Below are 7,457 nucleotides of genomic sequence, written 5' to 3'. Positions count from 1 at the left end.
CCGCACGGCGAGGCCCACTTCGGTCCCGGCCGGTGGGCGGCGCGGCCAGGCGTCTGCCCGGGCGGGGGAGCACCGGGGGCAGCGGGGAGCGCGGCGCGCGCCTCGACGGAGGGAGCACGGGCTCGCGGGAAGGCTCCCGGGGACGGCCTCGGGCGCGGACGGGCCACCAGGAAAACACACGCGGGATCCCACCGCCAACGACACGCGAGGGCGGTCCCACGACGCCTGGGACGCCGGCCGGCCTCAGCCACCCCTCGGCCTCCCGCGGGCCCGGCCCCACCGCCGGGGCCTACGTGAGGCGCCCCCGCCGCCGGGGGCCGCCCCGTCCACCCAGCCACCCGTCTGCCTGTCTGGTCTGCTCCGGGGCCCACGTCCCGAGGGAACGCGCCCGAGAGCGGCGGCGGCCCCCACCCATGCCCGCACGCCACCACCGGCTGCGGCTCGGGACGGGAGCGAGCGGAGAGCCAGCCGCTCGCGGCGGGGCGGAGCCCGGACGGGGCCGGGCCCTCTCCCCGCCCCAGCGCGCGACGGGAGAACCACGCGCACGCTCGCGCACACGCGCGGCCCCGCGCCCGACGACGGCCCGGCCGGGCGTGACCCTCCCCCGACTCGGAGGGGGGAGGCGCCGGCCGCGGTAGGCAAAGAGCAGCTCTGCCCACGCGCCACGGTGGTGGCGTCCGTGGCTACTACGCGCAAAGGAGGGGCGGCGGCTGGGGGGTCCGGTACCCCAAGGCACCCTCTCGGATCGCTAGAGAAGGCTTTCTCACCGAGGGCGTGTCGCCCCCGCCCATCGTCCGCCATCGGGCCCACCAAGGCGCTTACAGACACCATGGCCACGCAACGCAGGAGGGGTCTGCGGTAGAGGTAAGGCCTAGAGCAAGTCGGAGCGTCCGTGGTCAGGGCCGCGAGCCCGCGCTGCCCCGGGCTCGCCATCTCTGGCCACACTGGGCTTAGCTAGGGATCTACAAGGCCCCTGTGCGGCTCCCAAGTCAGTGCCTCCTCTCAGGCCGAGAGACCAAGGGAGGCAGAGACTGGGACGGAGGTGCCGATCAAACAGCACCTCCCAACCAAAGAGCCAGCGCCACGCCGCTGGCTCGGCCCGCCACGGTCACTCCCACACCCGCGGGGAAACCCCAGCAAGGGGAACACGCGGGCACGCGCCCGAGCCTGCCCGCCCCCACACGGCACGCCGTGGGGGGCGACGAGGCACCCGTCCACCCCGAGGGGGACGAGGGGCACGCCTCCCTTACCGACTCGACCCCTCCGCTCCTCAGACACACCAGCGCAGTGGTTACCTGAGGAGGCCGACGGGAACAGGGAACGACACCGCCACTCGGCCTCGGGCGCCTGAGGGACGACCTGGAACGCTCCAGGGGCACCGCCAACGGCCTGGGGAACGCGCTCACGCGCCCGGGAAGGCGCGCGGCGCGGCGGCAACACGGCCCGCCCCACCGCGGGGAGGGCCGCCCGCGAGACACAGCCAAGAGGCACAGGCGGAGCATCCGCCGCGTCACGGAGACCCCGACACCGCCCACGCCACGAGGCACGGGGCGGGGGAGCGAGGTCGGGCCGGATTCCGCACCCCTGCCGCCTCCCACACGCCACTCGCAGCGGGGGAGAACGGGCGAGGGGACCCGCGGGCAGAGCGAGAAGAGCGGTCCCGTTCGCCATGAACGTCCGTCCCTCGTCTGGCACGGCTTAGGCCCGGCCCGGGAGAGCACAGCATCACCACATCGGTCGGCAGCATAACGCGAGGGACCCCCGAGCAAGGGAAGGCCGGCGAGGACAGCGAGCGGAGGAGCCTGCTTCAGCCTCACCGACCCCTCTCCTCCTCCAGCAAGCGCGGGCGACCACCCCAGGACGAGAACGCCTGACACGCACTGGCACGGAGCCGGTGGGATGGGGTAAGTCGCGACCGCACCCGGGTGCCGGCGGCAGGGAGTGCACGTGGTAGAGGACCCCGCGCCCCTAACCCCGCCGCCCTCGGGTACCAGAGACCGGAGGTGGCACCACGGTCGTGGGGGCGCCTGGAACGCACAAGAGCCGGCGCGCAGGCCCCAGCGGGCGGCTCAAGCGGCGGGGGTGGAAACGGGCGTCCGGTTCTCGGCCAGAGCCCGGAGCCCTCCCCGCACACGCATCCAGGCACCCGGAAGCTCTCGGGCGACTGTCACCCGAGCAGAGCGTGTCAGCACTTACCTGGCGGCACAAAACCACCCATTCGGGGGCAAGAATCGCCGCGCCCGGAGACGGGGCCCACCCACGGATCACCAGGGGAACCCCTGGATCACGGCCACGGCCACCAGACCCCAAGCACGACCCCATCGCCACCAGGCCCGGAGCTCCCGGGGCCATCTGGTCGACCCCAGAAGCGTGGCGGCAGGGGGAGCCGGGGACAGCCTCCCCGGGCCGCCCGCGCGGGCCGGGACCGGTCGGTCCCTCCCTCTGAGTCGCCGGGTCAGGACTTAGAAAAGAATTCCGCGGAGGCGCCTCCGGCGACCGGGCCCGGGGCGGGACCGTGGCTCCCGTCCCTCAGCCGGGGCTCCACCTACGCCTCGAGCCGGCCCCCTCCCGCCTCCGGACAAAGACGCGACCCGCGAAACTCGGAGAGAGAAGTCCGGTCCGACGGCCCGGACCCACCCCGGGCACGCGTCCGGGCCGGGGACGCCCTCCCCGGCCCGCCCTCGAGGGCTCCCGGGGCCGGTCCACGCTCTTCTCCAGGGCGGGACTTGGAAAAAAAAACTGCCACGGAGGAGGAGGCATCCGAGGACCGGGCCCGGTCCCCACCGCCAGAGCCGGTCGACTCGGAAGACCAGTGGGGAAAAGGCCAGCCCGGCGGCCGAGCCCGTCGCGCCCTCCACGGGCCTCCCCCGCAAGGCCCCGGCCGGTCGCCCACCTCCGGAGCGGGGCGCGGAAAGGGGATCGGCGACGCGGAAGGCCCGACCACCGGGCCGCCCTCGGGACGACGGCCGGGCACGGGACGAGCTCCCTCGCCCGTTCCCCCGCGGCGGCCCCCCACCCCCTCCCGGGGACGGAGGGGCACCGGCGGCTGCTGGTCGACCCGTCCGGGAGGCCCCACACCCCGGCCGGCACCGGGCGGCGCGGCGACAGCCACCTCCCTCAGTAGCCTGCACCTCCAATCTCCGGCGAGCGGGCGTCGCGCTCACGCCCCGGCGCCACCGGGCCAGATCCCGCCAGCGACGCCGGCCTCCCGGGACTCTGCCTCGGTCACCGCGGCCGAGTCCCGTCCCTTGGCCCGCGTCGCCGGAGCTCCGGAGGAAAGAGACGATATAAAAGCGGCCGCCAGGTGGCACCCGGCGACCGACGACCGCCTCAGCGGGACGGAGCCGGAGCGCGGGCCCGCCGGGGAGCACAGCCGGGCCGCCGGGCCGCCCGATCCCGTCCCGGAGCCCCCTCGGACCCAGCCTCCCGGCCCAGTGCGGCCCCGGGGCGTCCGCCCGCGGGCTCCCGGCCGCCAAGGCGCAGCCCCAGCCGCAGGAGGGGGACTCGGAAAAGGTTTCTCGGGCGATCACCGGGAAGGGGAAGGGGAGAGTTCCCCCCAGAGAGGCCAGGGGGCGGCCCGGGCCGGGCTGGGCCGGTGCGGCCGGGAGGCCGCCGCTTCCCGGAGCGGCTGGAGCGCCCCCGGGGTTCCCGGGAGGACTTAGAAAATCAGGGCGGGCGGGGACGGTCAAACCGAAACCAGGCACGTCATCCGAGAAGGACCGTGATGACGGGAGGAGGAAAGCTTTCCAGTCCAGAGGGCCTGTCGAAGGCAGGCGGAGAGTCTACCCGCTGAAACTGACGAAGATGGGCAAAAGAAGCTAGCTCAGGCGCCGACATTTAAGGAAATAAAAAAAAAAAAGCACGAGGGCGTGGAGAAATGGGGAAAAATCAACACTGAGAAATCTACCCTCTGAAACCGACGAAGATGGGCAACAGGGGCTAGCTCAGGTGGCAATTTTTAAGGAAAAATGAAAGGAAGTGCGTGGAGACCTGGGGAAAAAGCAACACGGAGAAATCTACCCTCTAGAACTGAGAAAGAAGCGCAACAGAGGCTAGCTCAGGTGGCAATCTTTAAGCAAAAAAAATAAGATAAAAAAATACAATGGCGAGGAGACGCGGTCAAAAAGCAACCCTGAAAAAGGTACCCTCTGAAACTGAGGAAGCAGGGCAACAGTGCCTAGCTCAGGTGACAATCTTTAAGCAAAAGAAACACACAAGGGCGTGGGGAGCTGGGGAAAAGGCAACACTGAGAAATCCACCCTCTGAAACTGAGGAAGATGGGCAAGAGAGGCTGGCTTCAGGTGGCAATCTTTCAGCAAAAGAAACACACAAGGGCGTGGGGAGCTGGGGAAAAGGCAACACTGAGAAATCCACCCTCTGAAACGGACGAAGATGGGCAACAGAGGCTAGCTCAGGTGGCAATCTTTAAGCAAAAAAAATAAGATAAAAAAATACAATGGCGAGGAGACCCGGTCAAAAAGCAACCCTGAAAAAGGTACCCTCTGAAACTGAGGAAGCAGGGCAACAGTGCCTAGCTCAGGTGACAATCTTTAAGCAAAAGAAACACACAAGGGCGTGGGGAGCTGGCGAAAAGGCAACACTGAGAAATCCACCCTCTGAAACGGACGAAGATGGGCAACAGAGGCTAGCTCAGGTGGCAATCGTTAAGCAAAAGAAACACACAAGGGCGTGGAGACCTGGGGAAAAAGCAACACGGAGAAATCCACCCTCTGAAACTGAGGAAGATGGGCAAGAGAGGCTACCTCAGGTGGCAATCCTTAAGCAAAAACAAAGCACAAAGGCGTGGAGCCCTGGGGACAAAGCAACCCTGAAATATCTACCCTCTGAAACTGAGGAACATGGGCAAGAGAGGCTAGCTCAGGTGGCAATCGTTAAGCAAAAACAAAACACAAAGGCGTGGAGACCTGGGGAAAAAGCAACCCTGAAATATCTACCCTCTGAAACTGAGGAAGATGGGCAAGAGAGGCTGGCTTCAGGTGGCAATCTTTAAGCAAAAGAAACACACAAGGGCGTGGAGGCCTGGGGAAAAAGCAACACGGAGAAATCCACCCTCTGAAACTGAGGGACATGGGCAAAAGAAGCTAGCTCAGGTTGCAACCTTTAAGCAGAAAAAAAACACAAGGGCGTGCAGACCTGGCAAAAAAGCAACAGTGAGAAATCTACCCTCTGAAACCGACGAAGATGGACAACAGAGGCTAGCTCAGGTGGCAATTTTTAAGGAAAAATAAAAGGAAGTGCGTGGAGACCTGGGGAAAAAGCAACACGGAGAAATCTACCCTCTAGAACTGAGAAAGAAGCGCAACAGAGGCTAGCTCAGGTGGCAATCTTTAAGCAAAAAAAATAAGATAAAAAAATACAATGGCGAGGAGACCCGGTCAAAAAGCAACCCTGAAAAAGGTACCCTCTGAAACTGAGGAAGCAGGGCAACAGTGCCTAGCTCAGGTGACAATCTTTAAGCAAAAGAAACACACAAGGGCGTGGAGACCTGGGGAAAAAGCAACCCTGAAATATCTACCCTCTGAAACTGAGGAAGATGGGCAAGAGAGGCTGGCTTCAGGTGGCAATCTTTAAGCAAAAGAAACACACAAGGGCGTGGAGACCTGGGGAAAAAGCAACACGGAGAAATCCACCCTCTGAAACTGAGGGACATGGGCAAAAGAAGCTAGCTCAGGTTGCAACCTTTAAGCAGAAAAAAAACACAAGGGCGTGCAGACCTGGCAAAAAAGCAACAGTGAGAAATCTACCCTCTGAAACCGACGAAGATGGACAACAGAGGCTAGCTCAGGTGGCAATTTTTAAGGAAAAATAAAAGGAAGTGCGTGGAGACCTGGGGAAAAAGCAACACGGAGAAATCTACCCTCTAGAACTGAGAAAGAAGCGCAACAGAGGCTAGCTCAGGTGGCAATCTTTAAGCAAAAAAAATAAGATAAAAAATACAATGGCGAGGAGACCCGGTCAAAAAGCAACCCTGAAAAAGGTACCCTCTGAAACTGAGGAAGCAGGGCAACAGTGCCTAGCTCAGGTGACAATCTTTAAGCAAAAGAAACACACAAGGGCGTGGGGAGCTGGCGAAAAGGCAACACTGAGAAATCCACCCTCTGAAACGGACGAAGATGGGCAACAGAGGCTAGCTCAGGTGGCAATCTTTAAGCAAAAGAAACACACAAGGGCGTGGAGACCTGGGGAAAAAGCAACACGGAGAAATCCACCCTCTGAAACTGAGGAAGATGGGCAAGAGAGGCTACCTCAGGTGGCAATCCTTAAGCAAAAACAAAGCACAAAGGCGTGGAGCCCTGGGGACAAAGCAACCCTGAAATATCTACCCTCTGAAACTGAGGAACATGGGCAAGAGAGGCTAGCTCAGGTGGCAATCGTTAAGCAAAAACAAAACACAAAGGCGTGGAGACCTGGGGAAAAAGCAACCCTGAAATATCTACCCTCTGAAACTGAGGAAGATGGGCAAGAGAGGCTGGCTTCAGGTGGCAATCTTTAAGCAAAAGAAACACACAAGGGCGTGGAGGCCTGGGGAAAAAGCAACACGGAGAAATCCACCCTCTGAAACTGAGGGACATGGGCAAAAGAAGCTAGCTCAGGTTGCAACCTTTAAGCAGAAAAAAAACACAAGGGCGTGCAGACCTGGCAAAAAAGCAACAGTGAGAAATCTACCCTCTGAAACCGACGAAGATGGACAACAGAGGCTAGCTCAGGTGGCAATTTTTAAGGAAAAATAAAAGGAAGTGCGTGGAGACCTGGGGAAAAAGCAACACGGAGAAATCTACCCTCTAGAACTGAGAAAGAAGCGCAACAGAGGCTAGCTCAGGTGGCAATCTTTAAGCAAAAAAAATAAGATAAAAAAATACAATGGCGAGGAGACCCGGTCAAAAAGCAACCCTGAAAAAGGTACCCTCTGAAACTGAGGAAGCAGGGCAACAGTGCCTAGCTCAGGTGACAATCTTTAAGCAAAAGAAACACACAAGGGCGTGGGGAGCTGGCGAAAAGGCAACACTGAGAAATCCACCCTCTGAAACGGACGAAGATGGGCAACAGAGGCTAGCTCAGGTGGCAATCTTTAAGCAAAAGAAACACACAAGGGCGTGGAGACCTGGGGAAAAAGCAACACGGAGAAATCCACCCTCTGAAACTGAGGAAGATGGGCAAGAGAGGCTACCTCAGGTGGCAATCCTTAAGCAAAAACAAAGCACAAAGGCGTGGAGCCCTGGGGACAAAGCAACCCTGAAATATCTACCCTCTGAAACTGAGGAACATGGGCAAGAGAGGCTAGCTCAGGTGGCAATCGTTAAGCAAAAACAAAACACAAAGGCGTGGAGACCTGGGGAAAAAGCAACCCTGAAATATCTACCCTCTGAAACTGAGGAAGATGGGCAAGAGAGGCTGGCTTCAGGTGGCAATCTTTAAGCAAAAGAAACACACAAGGG

This window comes from Equus asinus, unplaced genomic scaffold (genome assembly GCF_041296235.1).
Source record: "Equus asinus isolate D_3611 breed Donkey unplaced genomic scaffold, EquAss-T2T_v2 contig_380, whole genome shotgun sequence".
Lineage (NCBI taxonomy): Eukaryota > Metazoa > Chordata > Mammalia > Perissodactyla > Equidae > Equus > Equus asinus.
The sequence above is the reverse complement of the archived record's forward strand: the minus strand, read 5'-3'. Positions refer to the sequence as shown.